The sequence below is a fragment of the Onthophagus taurus genome, chromosome 11 (assembly GCF_036711975.1).
Source record: "Onthophagus taurus isolate NC chromosome 11, IU_Otau_3.0, whole genome shotgun sequence".
Taxonomy (NCBI): Eukaryota; Metazoa; Arthropoda; class Insecta; order Coleoptera; family Scarabaeidae; genus Onthophagus; species Onthophagus taurus.
Window position 1 is genome coordinate 31765560 of NC_091976.1, and position 16064 is coordinate 31781623.

Genomic DNA, 16064 nt, shown 5'->3' on the forward strand with positions numbered 1-16064 from the left:
CTAGTGTTAGTTCTAGTTTTACACTAGCACTATCACTAGAACTAACACAAGACCTAGAACTAGAATCATTCGGGTTTAGCCGTCTTGAGAGACGTGCGGTTAAACCCGAATAATTCTAGTTCTCGTTCTAGTGATAGTTCTAGTTTTACACTAGCACTATCACTAGTACTAAGACAAGACCTAGAACTAGAATCATTCGGGTTTAGCCGTCTTGAGAGACGTGCGGCTAAACCCGAATGATTCTAGTTGTAGGTCTTGTGTTAGTTCTAGTTCTACACTAGCATTATCACAAGAACTAACACAAGACCTAGAACTAGAATCATTCGGGTTTAGCCGTCTTGAAAGACGTGCGGCTAATCCCGAATGATTCTAGTTCTCGGTCTTGTGTTAGTTCTAGTTTTACACTAGCACTATCACTAGTACTAACACAAGATCTAGAACTAGAAACATTCGGGTTTAGCCGTCTTGAGAGACGTACGGCTAAATCCGAATGTTTCTAGTTCTAGGTCTAGTGTTAGTTCTAGTTTTACACTAGCACTATCACTAGAAGACCTAGAACTAGAATCATTCGGGATTAGCAGTCTTGAGAGACGTGCGGCTAAACGCGAATGATTCCAGTTCTCGTTCTAGTGTTAGTTCTAGTTTTACACTAGCACTATCACTAGTACTAACACAAGACCTAGAACTAGAATCATTCGGGTTTAGCCGTCTTGAGAGACGTGCGGCTAAACCCGAATAATTCTAGTTCTCGTTCTAGTGATAGTTCTAGTTTTACACTAGCATTATCAGTAGTACTAACACAAGACCTAGAACTAGAATCATTCGGGTTTAGCCGTCTTGAGAGACGTACGGCTAAATCCGAATGTTTGTAGTTCTAGGTCTAGTGTTAGTTCTAGTTTTACACTATCACTAGTACTAACACAAGATCTAGAACTAGAATCATTCTGGTTTAGCCGTCTTGAAAGACGTGCGGCTAAACCCGAATGATTCTAGTTCTCGTTCTAGTGTTAGTTCTAGTTTTACACTATCATTAGAACTAACACAAGACGTAGAACTAGAATCATTCGGGTTTAGCCGTCTTAAAAGACGTGCGGCTAAACCCGAATGATTCTAGTTCTTGGTCTTGTGTTAGTTTTAGTTTTATACTAGCACTATCACTAGTACTAACACAAGACCTAGAACTAGAATCATTCGGGTTTAGCCGTCTTGAGAGACGTGCGGCTAAACCCGAATGATTCTAGTTCTCGGTCTAGTGTTAGTTCTAGTGGCAGTGGTAGGTAGCGCTAATTAGCATAAGATATCACTATGTGCATATTTTTATTGCACTATCACAAGAACTAACTCAATACCTAGAACTAGAATCATTCGGGTTTAGCCATACTGAGAGATGTGTGGCTAAATCTGAATGTTTCTAAACGGCCAACAACATCTCGAATTTTCCTAGTGTAATTTTTGCTTAAAACTGACCAATAGGACCCCTTCTTTTAGGCGCTTCAATTTGAAAACACTCCTCCAAATTAAAAAATAGAGTATATCTTAAAAAATTAGTGAAAAACAATTTATTTCAATTTTTACCTCCTAACAAAACATTTAACGTGAAATAAATATTTAGAAACTGTAAGAGATACAAAGGATGCACAAGAATTTAACAAGACGAATAAAAACGTCTTTTGTATAAATATATATTGTAAATATAATGTATAAAAAAAGAAAACTAAAATATACCTCATTGAAAATCCAATTATAAACAGAAAGTGTTTATACTTAATAGTTTACGATTGTAAAAGTGTTTAAAATACCAACTTCCGTAAACTGATTTTAAAAATACTTTTCTAAGTATACTTGTAACAAAAAATATTTTTATTGAATAAAATACCTGATATTAAATGTAAAATAGAATAAACCAAAGTAAAGTGGATAATTCACCCTGATAAAGCGATATACATAATTAACACTCAATATCGATGATGTGAAAGTAATTAAACCTCGCGTTATATTTTAACTGCTATCACAAGTGTTATATCACTCATAATAATAGCAATAACACATAATGCACATCAGAACCTGTTGTTTATTTGTTCCTTTGTTCATCAAAGCCTGAATCTGGAAGTAATAAAATAAGATTGTTCTTTGATGTGGTAAAATAAACGGTTGTGACATTAAGAGGTTTAACGCCTTCGACAAGGCATTTATCTTTTTATATTCTCTCTTCTTCATCAGTAAAATATCTAATATCTCAGTAATCAATAAAAGCTTTTTATTTTTATTTCATTTAATATCTTCGATTGAGGTTACTTTTGGGACAGTACAACTCAATTTCCGCCCTACTTCTTTTACTTTTCCCTTTGTTTGATTTGGCCTCCTTGGAAAACAAAGGACCAAAAACCTTTGTTGGATGGCCATCCCATTATTTATAAAAGATATCTAAGACGGCGGACTTGAGATACCTTTATAATGGACACTGTTAGGGCAAAAAATAAATATTTACTTTGTAGGGAAAGCGACACAAAACCAATTCCGATAACAACGTTCCATTATAACTCATTATAACGAGGTAAAGTTTTAATAAATGCAGTGAATTCTAGAAATTTAAATTTTAGTTTGGATCGTTAAAAGTTTTTCTTTAAAATGTGATATTTTAAATGGATAAATTGATTTTTGAAAAATTCTCGATGAATGATTTGCATGAAAAGTGAAATGCAAATTTTGCTTAAAATTGAGCAATGTTTTTTGATGAAAAATTCATCACATTCGGACAATCTACCCCATCAAATTTTAATGGTGCAATTTCAAGTTGACATCGATTATTGTTACAAGTTTAGACTTACTCGGAAATATCCACAGGTTGTGTTAACATAATTAATATTTAAATTAGGATTTATTAGAATCAAAAAAATTTATATATAATATTAATATACATACTTTTTCCTTTTCTGGTGACTATTTAAAACAACACACACTTAATTACACCGTATACACCGTGAAGTAACTGTTTACTTAAATCACCAACGACGTTTTAATGAATTCACTAATTGCAGTTGGCTAATCGCGAAAATAAAACCCATTCGTCAGTTGTTGATTTTTTGTGTTTTGTTAATTTAATCGTTATTATAAAAAATATTTTTTTATATAACAAAAAATCATTAAAATCCCGCTTATTTATATACACTCGATAGAGATATCTAGTGATTTATCTATTTCACCTTTCAAATCGAAAGGAGTACGTTTGCACGGAAGCTAGAATTGAACTGAGCTCTGTCAACGGCGTACAGAGGCGTCGCGACGCATGCGTCCATTTTCGACGCCCGCTTTTCCATAGAACGTCCTTCCTTTCTTCAGGTATCAATCGTTTTCCTGAACTTTTTTCATATAGTTGCTGGATGAAGGATGTCCGAATACTCTTTAGATGCTTGAAACGATCTACTTTTTAACATATTGATCTCTTAAGCTTTAGTTCCTAGAAATGTGTATGGAAAATGTGGATGGAAATATAAATCCATATTTCAAGAGAGCATGAAAAGTTGCGGTAAGCTATTGCACGAACTCTGTTTAGAAGCGACTAAAGTTTAGGTGGTAAGCTTTCATGCTGAGTTTTGTTTTTCGTGTAGCACATTGTGAGAAGAACGAAACGGCGGGAGGTGAATTTTCAGGAAATTTGTTGTAATCCCATGAAATACTTGGTGGTTTAGTGATGAAGGGTTTATTTTACTTTAGGGAGCTTATACGATAAAATAACTTTATTTAGCAAAGAGGAAATTAATCCTTCTTTCAGGAGACTCTACAAGCTCAATCAAACTGTTAGTATTTACAAATATTGACAGCTTGGATATGGTAGATGTCATCTCCAACCTAGATTTAAGTACTATATTTCTTAACAACATAGCACTAAAATAGCACTAGTAGGTACATAAGTCTTTAATAATCTATCTAGTTGGACTTGACTATACAGAAGAAGAAAAAATCGTTTCATTTAATAAATTTTTTGAATTTGAATTGAAATAATTTCGAGTATAATACAAATAATAATTGCGAATATAAGATAAATGATTATTAAACAATGACATGCACCATACTGGTTATTACGAAATGGATTACCAATTTTCAGTGATCAATTCCAAATGTGAACATAGCCCAACAACGTGTCATTAACACTGAATTATTACATGACATTATCCGTAGATTTGTATTAAATCGCTCGTAACTTCAATCCTTCACGATTACCTAATACAATTTGCAAAATCAATATATAACAAAAAAATATTGTATATAGCTTTAAAGGGGGTACTTTAAACTATAATTTGTTATAAAAACCATTTCTTTATCTTTATATTTAAGTCCAATACGATTTATTAAAGTTAACATTTTTTTTTATGGAAATTAGGTTGTATTCAAAATTTCAACATTTTCCAAAAAATTCCTATGATCCAATAGTAAAATGAAAAAATATTGAGTTATATATCATTTTAAAGAGTATACTTTAAGCTTTAATTTGATATACAAATCATTTCTTTATCTTTATATTTAAGTCCGATACGATTTTGTAAAGTTAACCATTTTTTTATGAAAATAAGGTTGTAATCAAAATTTCAACGTTTTTAAAAAAATTGCTATGATCCAATTTTGAAATGAAAAGATATTAAGTTACATATCATTTTAAAGAGGATACTTTATGCTTTAATTTGATATAAAAATCATTTCTTTATCTTTATATTTAAGTTCAATACGATTTATTAACGTTAACTTTTTTTTTATGGAAATTAGGTTTTATTCAAAATTTCAACATTTTCTAAAAAATTCCTATGATCCAACAGTAAAATGAAAAAATATTGAGTTATATATCATTTTAAAGAGTATACTTTAATCTATAATTTGTTACAAAAACCATTTCTTTATCTTTATATTTAAGTCCAATACGATTTATTAAAGTTAACAATCTTTTTATGAAAATGAGGTTGTAATCAAAATTTCAACATTTTCTAAAAAAAAAATGATTTTTCCTTAATATAAAATGAAAAGGTAATGAGTTATATATCATTTTAAAGAGTATACTCTAAGCTTTAATTTGATATAAAAATCATTTTCTCATCTTCAGTTTTAAGTCGAGTACGATTTTTTAAAGTTAACAATCTTTTTATGAAAATGAGGTTGTATTCAAAGTTTCAACATTTTCTAAAAAAAATGATTTTAGTCTGAATATAAAATGAAAGGATAATGAGTTATATATCATTTTAAAGAGTATACTTGAAGCTTTCCTTTGATATAAAAATCATTTTCTCATTGTTAGTTATAAGGTCAGTACGTTTGTTTAAAGTTAATAATCTTTTTATATAAATCAAGTTGTAATTAAAATTTCAACGTTTACTAAAGAAATGGTTTTGGTCCAACTTTGAAATGAAAAGATATTAAGTTATATATCATTTTAAAGAGGATACTGTAAGCTTTAATTTGTTATAAAAACCACTTCTTTATCTTTATATTTAAGTCCAATACGATTTATTAAAGTTAACATTTTTGTTTATGGAAATTAGGTTGTGTTCAAAATTTCAACATTTTCTAAAAAATTCCTATGATCCAACAATAAAATAAAAAGATATTGAGTTATATATCATTTTAAAGAGTATACTTTAAGCTTTAATTTGATATACAAATCATTTCTTTATCTGTATATTTAAGTCCAATACGATTTAGTAAAGTTAATAATTTTTTTATGAAAATAAGGTTGTAATCAAAATTTCAACATCTTTTAAAAAATTGCTATGATCCAATATTGAAATGAAAAGATATTAAGCTATATATCATTTTAAAGAGGATACTTTAAGCTTTAATTTGATATAAAAATCATTTCTTTATCCTTATATTTAAGTCCAATACGATTTATTAAAGTTAACATTTTTTTTTATGGAAATTAGGTTGTATTCAAAATATCAACATTTTCTAAAAAATTCCTATGATCCAACAGTAAAATGAAAAAGTATTGAGTTATATATCATTCTAAAGAGTATATTTTAAGCTTTAATTTGATATACAAATCATTTCTTTATCTTTATATTTAAGTCCAATACGATTTAATAAAGTAAACAATTTTTCATGAGAATGAGGTTGTAATCAAAATTTCAACATTTTTAAAAAAATTGCTATGATCTAATTTTGAAATGAAAAGATATTAAGTTATACATCATTTTAAAGAGTATACTTTAAGCTTTAATTTGATATACAAATCATTTCTTTATCTTTATATTTAAGTCCAATACGATTTAGTAAAATCAACCATTTTTTTATGAGAATAAGATTGTAATCATAATTTCAACATCTTTTAAAAAATTGCTATGATCCAATTTTGAAATGAAAAGATATTAAGTTATATATCATTTTAAAAAGTATACTTTAAGCTTTAATTTGATATACAAATCATTTCTTTATCTTTATATTTAAGTCCAATACGATTTATTAAAGTTAACATTTTTTTTATGGAAATTGGGTTGTATTCAAAATTTCAACATTTTCTAAAAAATTCCTAAGTTCCAATAATAAAATGAAAAAATATTGAGTTATATATCATTGTAAGGAGTATACTTTAAGCTTTAATTTGATATACAAATCATTTCTTTATCTTTATATTTAAGTCCAATACGATTTAATAAAGTAAACAATTTTTTTATGAGAATGAGGTTGTAATCAAAATTTCAACATTTTTGAAAAAAATTGCTATGATCCAATTTTGAAATGAAAAGATATTAAGTTATATATCAATTTAAAGAGTATACTTTAAGCTTTAATTTGATATACAACTCATTTCTTTATCTTTATATTTAAGTCCAATACGATTTAGTAAAGTTAACCATTTTTTTATGAGAATAAGATTGTAATCAAAATTTCAACATCTTTTAAAAAATTGCTATGATCCAATTTTGAAATGAAAAGATATTAAGTTATATATCATTTTAAAGAGGATACTTTAAGCTTTAATTTGCTATAAAAACCATTTCTTTATCTTTATATTTAAGTCCAATACGATTTAATAAAGTAAACAATTTTTTTATGAGAATGAGGTTGTAATCAAAATTTCAACATTTTAAAAAAAGTTGCTATGATCCAATTTTGAAATGAAAAGATATTAAGTTATATATCATTTTAAAGAGTATACTTTAAGCTTTAATTTGATATACAAATCATTTCTTTATCTTTATATTTAAGTCCAATACGATTTATTAAAGTTAACATATTTTTTATGGAAATTAGGTTGTATTCAAAATTCCAATATTTTCTAAAAAATTGCTATGATCCAATTTTGAAATGAAAAGATATTAAGTTATATATCATTTTAAAGAGTATACTTTAAGCTTTAATTTGATATACAAATCATTTCTTTATCTTTATATTTAAGTCCAATACGATTTAGTAAAGTTAACCATTTTTTTATGAAAATAAGGTTGTTATCAAAATTTCGACGTTTTTAAAAAAATTGTTATGATCAAATTTTAAAATGAAAAGATATTAAGTTATATATCATTTTAAAGAGGATACTTTAAGCTTTAATTTCATATACAAGTCATTTCTTTATCTTTATACTTAAGTCCAATACGATATAGTAAAGTTAACCATTTTTTTATGAGTTTAAGGTTGTATTCAAAATTTCAACGTTTTTAAAAAAATTGCTATGATCCAATTTTGAAATGAAAAGATATTAAGTTATATATCATTTTAAAGAGGATACTTTATGCTTTAATTTGATATAAAAATCATTTCTTTATCTTTATATTTAAGTCCAATACGATTTATTAAAGTTAACATTTTTTTTATGGAAATTGGGTTGTATTCAAAATTTCAACATTTTCTAAAAAATTCCTATGATCCAATAGTAAAATGAAAAAATATTGAGTTATATATCATTTTAAAGAGTATACTTCAATCTATAATTGGCTATAAAAATCATTTCTTTATCTTTATATTTAAGTCCAATACGATTTAATAAAGTAAACAATTGTTTTATGAGAATGAGGTTGTAGTCAGAATTTCAACATTTTTAAAAAAATTGCAATGATCAAATTTTGAAATGAAAAGATATTAAGTTACATATCATTTTAAAGAGGATACTTTAAGCTATAATTTGATATAAAAATCATTTTTTCAATTTCGTTAATTTTCTCAAAATTCCAATATGATATAGTAAACAAAAACCCTCACATAATGACTAAGAAGACGAAGACTAAATTACACGTTTCAGATATCTTATTATAAGGCTTATTACGTGAAAATGGTCTAATACGCGTAAAACCTTCTAAATAAGCTTCGTAAATGCAGCAACTAAGTTGAGGCAGGTCAATTTATAGACACTTAATCTACGTAATTAACTTAATTGATGCGATATCTTAAAAAGTAAGATTAGATAAGTAAAATCGAGTTATTAAGGCTTTGATGGAAGTAATTTCGGAAATGGGTTCTATTACTATCGCAAATACATGAATTGCTGGTTAAATGAATTTTACTTATCTAATCATTTTAATGGAAAAGTGACTTCAAAGTTAATTCAACTTTGACGTTGCGATTTTAGGAAAGTTATTTGGGCTTTCAAATGTATTAATTAATTTTAATTGAATCGCTGGAATTTTGTGATATAAATCAACTTACCACTTAATAATTGATAAATTTCCAGAATGTGTTAATAATTTCGGTGGGTCCTAATAGTTTCTAAACAAGAGATTATTGCACTCACGGCCTCGGGTATCGAACGTTAACTAACTAAACCTGGTATGCACCGAAAGCTATCAAATTGATCAGCAACATTCTTTAATCTGTGTAAAAGGAAAAGACTTCCTTTCGAAACTGTTACGTACATGGAACAATGACGCATTGTTTTGACGGTCATTAATATTGCGAGTCGTAAACCAAACCGCACGCGTGGAATAATAATTAGCTTAATGACGATAGGATGAATTAATAAATAAAATTCTCGAACTTTCTTCATTTCTTACTTGGGTAATAAAGGGATCGTAATTTCCCCTTAAGCCCAATTCGAGCTTAATGGATTTAGAACTTTAATTTCAATTGGTGCAAATTGCACCGAAAGACATCAACCGGTTACAACCTGCTCGCCTCCGTCCTTTACGCTGCAAATTTGCAAGTCCTCATGCGGTATGAAGTTGCCAAGTGAGTCTAAACAGGCGCTCGTGTAACATCAAGTGCACTTCAGAGCTTACCCTTGACACAAAAAATCCAGGTCATGTGGGAATGAGAATTATTTACGTCTCCAACGTTGTTAACGCTGAAAATTTTTAATCTTAAATAAATGGTGGAGGAGCCGGAATTGGAAATAAAAGAAATCGTTATGTTCCAGATTACGTTTCCGAGAATTACAAACAAAGCTTGAAGTTTAAATTATCGATTCTGATTCGAATCGTAGCTCAATAAATCACCGATTTGGAAAAACTGCTTATTGAGGGAAATCATTAATCGAAAAATAACTATTGATTCAATGAAATTAAAATAAAATTAAATAGAATTATTTTGTTGTCTTTCTCATTTAATTATTCAAAACGGAGGAAATTTATGACCGTCTCGTTGCATATTAAATTATGACCATAAAATCCCGAGGGAGTTTCCTCCCCACTTTGTAAGTAGATATCGATCCAAAATAAATCTAAAATAAAAGACTTTATTTAAACTACCTACACGTGTAAAATAAACACAAAACTTCAACGTAAGCATAATAAAGTTAGTTTCTTGATTTGTTTTCGTCAAAACGATATCGAATGCAAAATAACTTTCCCATTATTGAGTCGGAACAAATCAGGATGTGCATGGTTTGTTAACTTGGTGACAGCATCAAAGAAGTGGGGAGAATGACACAAAGGTGGGAAACACGATGAGGCGATATTCCGGTTACTAGTAATTGATTTAGGCCCACTACTACCACTCATAGTTAAAGTCTCTGATAGCGTTATCTATCGGATAACTTAAAAATTGGTGTATTTATCTTATAGATACCGCTATCGAAGGGATAACTTTTGAAATATCTGTAACCCGTGGATTGGGTGCCGGAAAGTTGTTATCTAAGGGATAACTGAGGATACATAACCTCAAATAGGATTTATACTAACGTATAAAATTCGAGCGTTTTACTATTTCAGTTAAAATAAGAAAAGTAATATAAACTTAAATAAAAAACTATTAATAATTAACATTAGATAAAATCATCATGGATAATTTCTTCGACATTGGAGATGAAGAACAAATTTTTGAAGAAATCAAGGAATTATTTTCTGTAAGAAGCGAAAGGATAATAAGGAGTAGAGTTTAAAAAAGTTTTCATCACCTTTTGAATCAAATAGAAGATGTAATAAAACCTTTATCCATGACGTAAGTAATTTGTTGATTCCTATTATTTAATGTAAAATTCATCAAAATTTTAGTAATAATGCTGTACAGTCGTGTTCACGGCAAATGCGCACTCAAGGTCAAACACTGTTGTGAGATCCGACATGCCGCTGGCTAAGCAGGACCACCACAAGTCCCTTCTCCACGAGCTTCGTGAGCGCTCGGCTCAGCCTGTTTACCCAGCGGCATATCAGATCTCACAACAGATCTTGACCTTGAGTGCGCATTTCCGGTGAACACGACTATACCTCCTTCAAACCGTTTATTGCTGACTCTTCGGTTTTATGCAATAGGTAACATGTAGCTATCCATAGCAGATTTTGCAGGAATGAGTGTACAATTGGCATCTTCAGTCGTTTATCATGTTAGTTGTGCCATTATTGTTTATATACATACTTGCCATGTAACTGCATCACTCTTGTTGTTTTCTATTACGTTTTCATGTTTGATAACAAATTCAAGAAGATGTTCGCATTCTTCTTTGGTGAAATTTGTTGGTTCATCGGCTTTTCTCAGTCTCCATTTCCAAATTTTAATTTTAAGGTTAGAATATCGTCAAAATACCTAATAGTAGGTCTTTTAACCACATAGAGCTATCAATTTAACATAATAGACCAAAAGATCCCTAAATTCCTTGGTTATCTCAAGGATTTCTTAGCTATGAGATAAATGGAGGTGGTAGTACGCACGACCCTGTTATCTACGAGATAAATTGTATCTTATAGATAGCTTAACTGACAGATAGCATTGGTTTGGTAGTAATGGGCCTTAGGCCCACTTTTACCACCTCTAGTTAAAGTGGTTGTTAACTTTAACTAATGGTTAGCGCAATTACCACCATATTTACCTTGTTGATAGCGCTAACTAATAGTTATTTTCGGTCTATCCGTAACTATCGGTTTGGGGGTTGGGTTAAATATTTACCTCATTGATAAACTTGGTTGAAGGTATTTTTAACCAGATGGCGTAACATAAATCTAACCTAAAATCGTAATAAATGCCTACGTTCGCTCAAAACTCCAATAATAGTGATTAAAACGGTGTTATTGTCGTGTTATAACAATATTACACAGCGATAGAATAAAAAATCTTGGATTTCGAAAGGTTTGAAATTGATGAGCAAGAAATCTTGGAGAAAATTAATTATCTATTTCCCATTCGGGGTGGACACGTAATAAAAGACAGAATAGACCACCATCAAACCGACATTTTAGCACAAATTGATGATGTATAGCACCTAGTTTTTATCAGTAGAAGAATTAATTAATTAATTTGTTTTTAGAAATTCTACAGTCCCTGTTTCAAATAGATTGTTGCTTACTTTAAGATTTTTTGCTACAGGCAACATGTTATTGGATGTAGCTGACTTTTGTGGAATCAGCGAATCATTAGCTTCAGGTCAATAATAGAAGATTAGTAGTTATTAATTATTTTCGGAACTTATAAAAATAAACTTTATAATTATAAAAGATAATAAAAGAAAACGTTATTTACAATAAATATGTACATTATTATTATTTAAATATCGTCAATAAGTATTTAAAAAATAAATTAATTGTCTTTTTCTTTTCTTAATTTTTTTATCTCCACTTCTTTTTTCAATTTTATCACTTCCTTCTCATTTTCTAACATTAATGTTGTCAACTCTAATATTTTCTTTAATAACTCATTATATGTATCGTGGACAGCTTTATTGGACACTACACCATATAAAGCAGATCAATTTCAGACGGAGAAAGGAGATAGAAACCTGTAATACCTCTTTTACACGTAGTCACCAACAGTCATTATAATATTCCCCTAGATTTTTAAGTTAACTACTAGATAGCCTATCCATTAGTTAGATCGAATTAAGGTTGCGCCTGTTAATGGATAAATTTGTTGTGAAAAACCTTATGCGTAGATCTGGTTCGGTAGGAAATTTAATGGAAAATTTGAGCCAACTACATAGAAATGGTAGTAGAGTAGCACTGATTATAAAGAGATACGAAACCCTGCTACCAAGAATAGTAGATATGCGACGCATTAATGTGTTGGACATGTTCAGAGTAGATTTTGAGGTGTATCAAAGTGAGAACCGATTCAATCTGTGCTAAACTTAGACAAACATTGCCTGCAGTTAGCTTTAACTATAATGCTGTATTCAATCGGGAAGTTCAGTCGTCGTGGCCGGGAGCAAAGTTTATTTTTACAGATGCTTCGGTGACGGGGGATCCAACCAAACGAGTCCATTTTGGAGTATATGCGCCCGACTTGGAGTTGTCCCATTCCGGAAAACTGTCGGATCATGCTAACATATTTGTGGCAGAATTGTTTGCTGTATGGTGGGCAATGGACTATGTAAAGACAAACAGGGTGTCACCAGTGGTGATATTCACGGATTCGTTGAGTGTGATCCGTGCATTGGAGGTGGCTATGGGAAGAAAGACGAAGGTACATTATCTGGTGAACAAAGTTAAAGAACTTAGCTGGCAGTGTACTGTGGAAGAACTGAAGATTGAGTTGGCTTGGATTCCTGGCCATGTGGGAATTGTTGGCAATGAGAGGGCGAATGGTCTGGCAGCGGGTGACACTGGTCCATTGTATCAGATACGCAAGGACGTTGGTGACATTGTCTACGAACTAAAGAGGGATGTATTGGATTCATGGCAGCGGAATTGGGATGATAGTAGCAGATTGTGGTTGATTAAGAGGGATGTCAGAGAAGGGGCATGGTGTAAGCAATTACGTTCAGAATCTAAACACATGATATCTACAATTAATCGCATGAGAGTGGGACATGGCATGTTTCCTGCACATCTGTACAGGATCGGCATGGCGGATTCTCCAAACTGCAGTTGTGGAGAATTTTGTGATCTTAACCACAATATTTTGACATGTGAAACGTATGAGTTGGACAGAAGTAGAATGTTTGTTAAGCTGAGAAGGGAGGGCATTTTTCCTCCATATAATGTTAGTATGCTTTTGGCAACCAATAACGCTAGAGTTTTGAGAATGCTTTTTTATTTTTTGTGCAAGATAGGAATTTTTGTTTGATTTTATTTTAATGCATGGATCACTGTTCGGTAAATGTTCATCCTTTCGAGGGGTTAACCCGGGGATGTACATCTGTCGCCGTTCGGTGGGTTATAGGCATAACGGTGGGTTATAGGTGCTTAAGCAAGTAAAAGTGGCTTGATGGGTTACGGTAGCAAGGAAGGATCATTACCCCCTTCCGGTAGTTCTGGTTATTTAAGTTGTCTCTGATCTTTGGAACTTTATCCCCCCACAGTCTACCTAATGTGAGGATAAACTGATACAACATGTCTGGTGGTAAAAGGGCTATATAAGCCCAGACACCAAGTGGATACCCCTGGTTTTAAGAAGAAGTTAGATCGAAATGGTAAAAGTCGTTTCGCAGTTAACTAATAGTTAAACGTTATCTGATAGTTAGACTAACGACCAGTTTAACTAGAGGTGGTAAAATCGGGCCTTAAGGGGGTTTTTTGCGTTAACATGTTAACGATCGATACTGCTACTCTCCATTTCGAGCTAACAGATTTAATTCGGAAATAACCGAATATCCAAGTTAATTGAAAACATTTCAAGCGTTTATGAAAATCCTTCTAAATATTATTCGTTGTATATGTTATCCTCCTAAGATTACATCTTAATCGTTCACACGTCGACTCCTTGGTGAGCGCAGGTAGGAAATTCCTGCAACCGGAGCGATAATACGATGCAAATATCCGGCAGTGCTGTGTAATCTCCGGACGTGTAGGACAGTTGGACGAGTCCTCAGTAAAAGAGGGGGCCCGAGTCCCTCAAATCGAGGTTTCCCACGGATTTGCATCGCCACAACGATCTAGCAACCACACCTCCTTCTCCTTTCTGCAACTCTATACACCCAGCACCATGGTACGCAGGCTGTTGTCGCACTTGAAAGAAGAAGAGAGGATCCGGGTATAAACAGGATGTAAGTGGGAATGTAAGGGCATACGTATATGCATACGTTGTCAGTGGATGAAAGGGATATGCGATAAGTAAAGGCTTTATTCAAGGTTTTGATGCGTAGGCGAGAGAAAGCTCGCATTGTACGAAACCGGAGTGCATATGAAATATGAACGACACTGTGTTACCTTGATGGATGCAAATCCCATTGCCTTTTCAACCTCCTTTTTGCCGTTTCAGAAATAACTTCAAGGCCGTACAAGTGGATTTCTGCATCCGGTAAAGTGAATCCTTAACGTTCGACTATCGATCAGCCCTTTTTTTCGGTTAAGGTTTTATTTTACGACATCTCGTAAATATTAGAAACGGGGAATTGCGTATAGAGCTTAAAAAGACCCCTTAAACGAAAGACCCCAATCTTTATTCAGGCTCAGCAGTTATTGTTTTAGAACGCCACGGGGCGTTAAAACGGCGCCAAGTTATTAACTAGCTTATTAAAATTTTACGGCTCGTTACATCCGCCTACTTTAAAAGTAAACTTACTGCACCGTCCTAAATTAGTTAGATAAGCTTAAATCGCAATCAATAAAAAAAATATTTTAACAGAGGAGTTGTTTGAAGTTTAAGATTAAGCTCTGTTACGATTTAGTCTTGGTAATTAGTTGTAGCTCGAACGTTAGTCAAAGGGGAATTACAAGCATTCCTCGTAATGTTTACATAAAGCTGTTTGTAATTAAAGGAATCACGTAAAATAATAATAAAAAAATTGTTTTTATCCAACTTTAAAATGAAAAGATAATGAGAGGATACTTTAAGCTTTAATTTGATATAAAAATCGCATACTTATTTTCAAATTTACGCACAGTACGACTATTTAAAGTTAACAATTTTTTTATATATACAGGTGTCTCCGAAATGCGTGTACAACGGAAGACCACAAATTCTTTTATTTTTTATAACTCGAAAACGCGTAAATCAATTCAAACCATTTTTCAGACGTGTATTCACGTTAAACATAAATTGCAATTAGTTGAAATCATTGCCAACTACGATAAGGTAACTTTTGTAACTGCAATGACGTAAACAAGGCTTGCAGATATTTAAAGGTACCTTTTTTCAGGCTTAACCACTTATGTAATCAAAATTTTATAAGAGACAAAAACGGTTTAGAACTAAATGGGCTATTCAGAAATTATAATAATGTAATTGTCGCCTGGCCAGAAAAAAAAATATGGAGTAATATCCGGTGAACACATGACATTTCCATCATTCCTGTGTTTCTAAAATTGTATCAAAAACCATAAAAAGACGTTAATTGAACTCACTTCTGGAAAATGGTTTCAATTGATTTACACGTTTTCGAGTTATAAAAAATAAAAGAATTTTTTTTGCTAACTTTGAAGTCCTCTAGTGGCGAAACGAAGCAACTTTGGATATCGATAACTTAACTTAAATCGACCTATTTTGAGCCAAGGAATCTGTGGTCTTCCGTTGTACACGCATTTCGGAGACACGCTGTATACAGTGTGGCCCATTTGAAAGCAGAGCACCCTCGTAAAATCTGTATTTATTACCCGATTTCGACAATTTTTTTTTTGAATTGTAGAGCGTAAGAAACTGTACTTTAGGTCAAAGAGTCATATTTTTTTTTTTAAACCAAGGCCTACTATTTCACTTTTTGGTGCAAAAAATGAAGAAATCATATTAGGAAATTTTTTAGAAAAAATCTGAGTACACCACTGCATTAAGCGCCGTTTGAA

General features: G+C 31.3%; 1 protein-coding gene across 2 annotated transcripts in view; it reads right to left on the reverse strand.

Moving 5' to 3' along the window:
• LOC111421299 (neuroglobin-like) overlaps nucleotides 1–8742 on the reverse strand; it is a 119832-nt gene extending 111090 nt beyond the window's left edge. Inside the window, exon 1 of one of the 2 annotated variants that reach the window (XM_071200722.1) lies at nucleotides 8629–8742. The gene's annotated coding sequence lies outside the window, so the exon portion shown is untranslated. Of the gene's footprint in view, nucleotides 1–2922; nucleotides 3235–8628 lie in introns of those variants that run through there. The other variant, XM_071200721.1, reaches the window with a different exon arrangement.
• Nucleotides 8743–16064: the final 7322 nt, after the last annotated feature.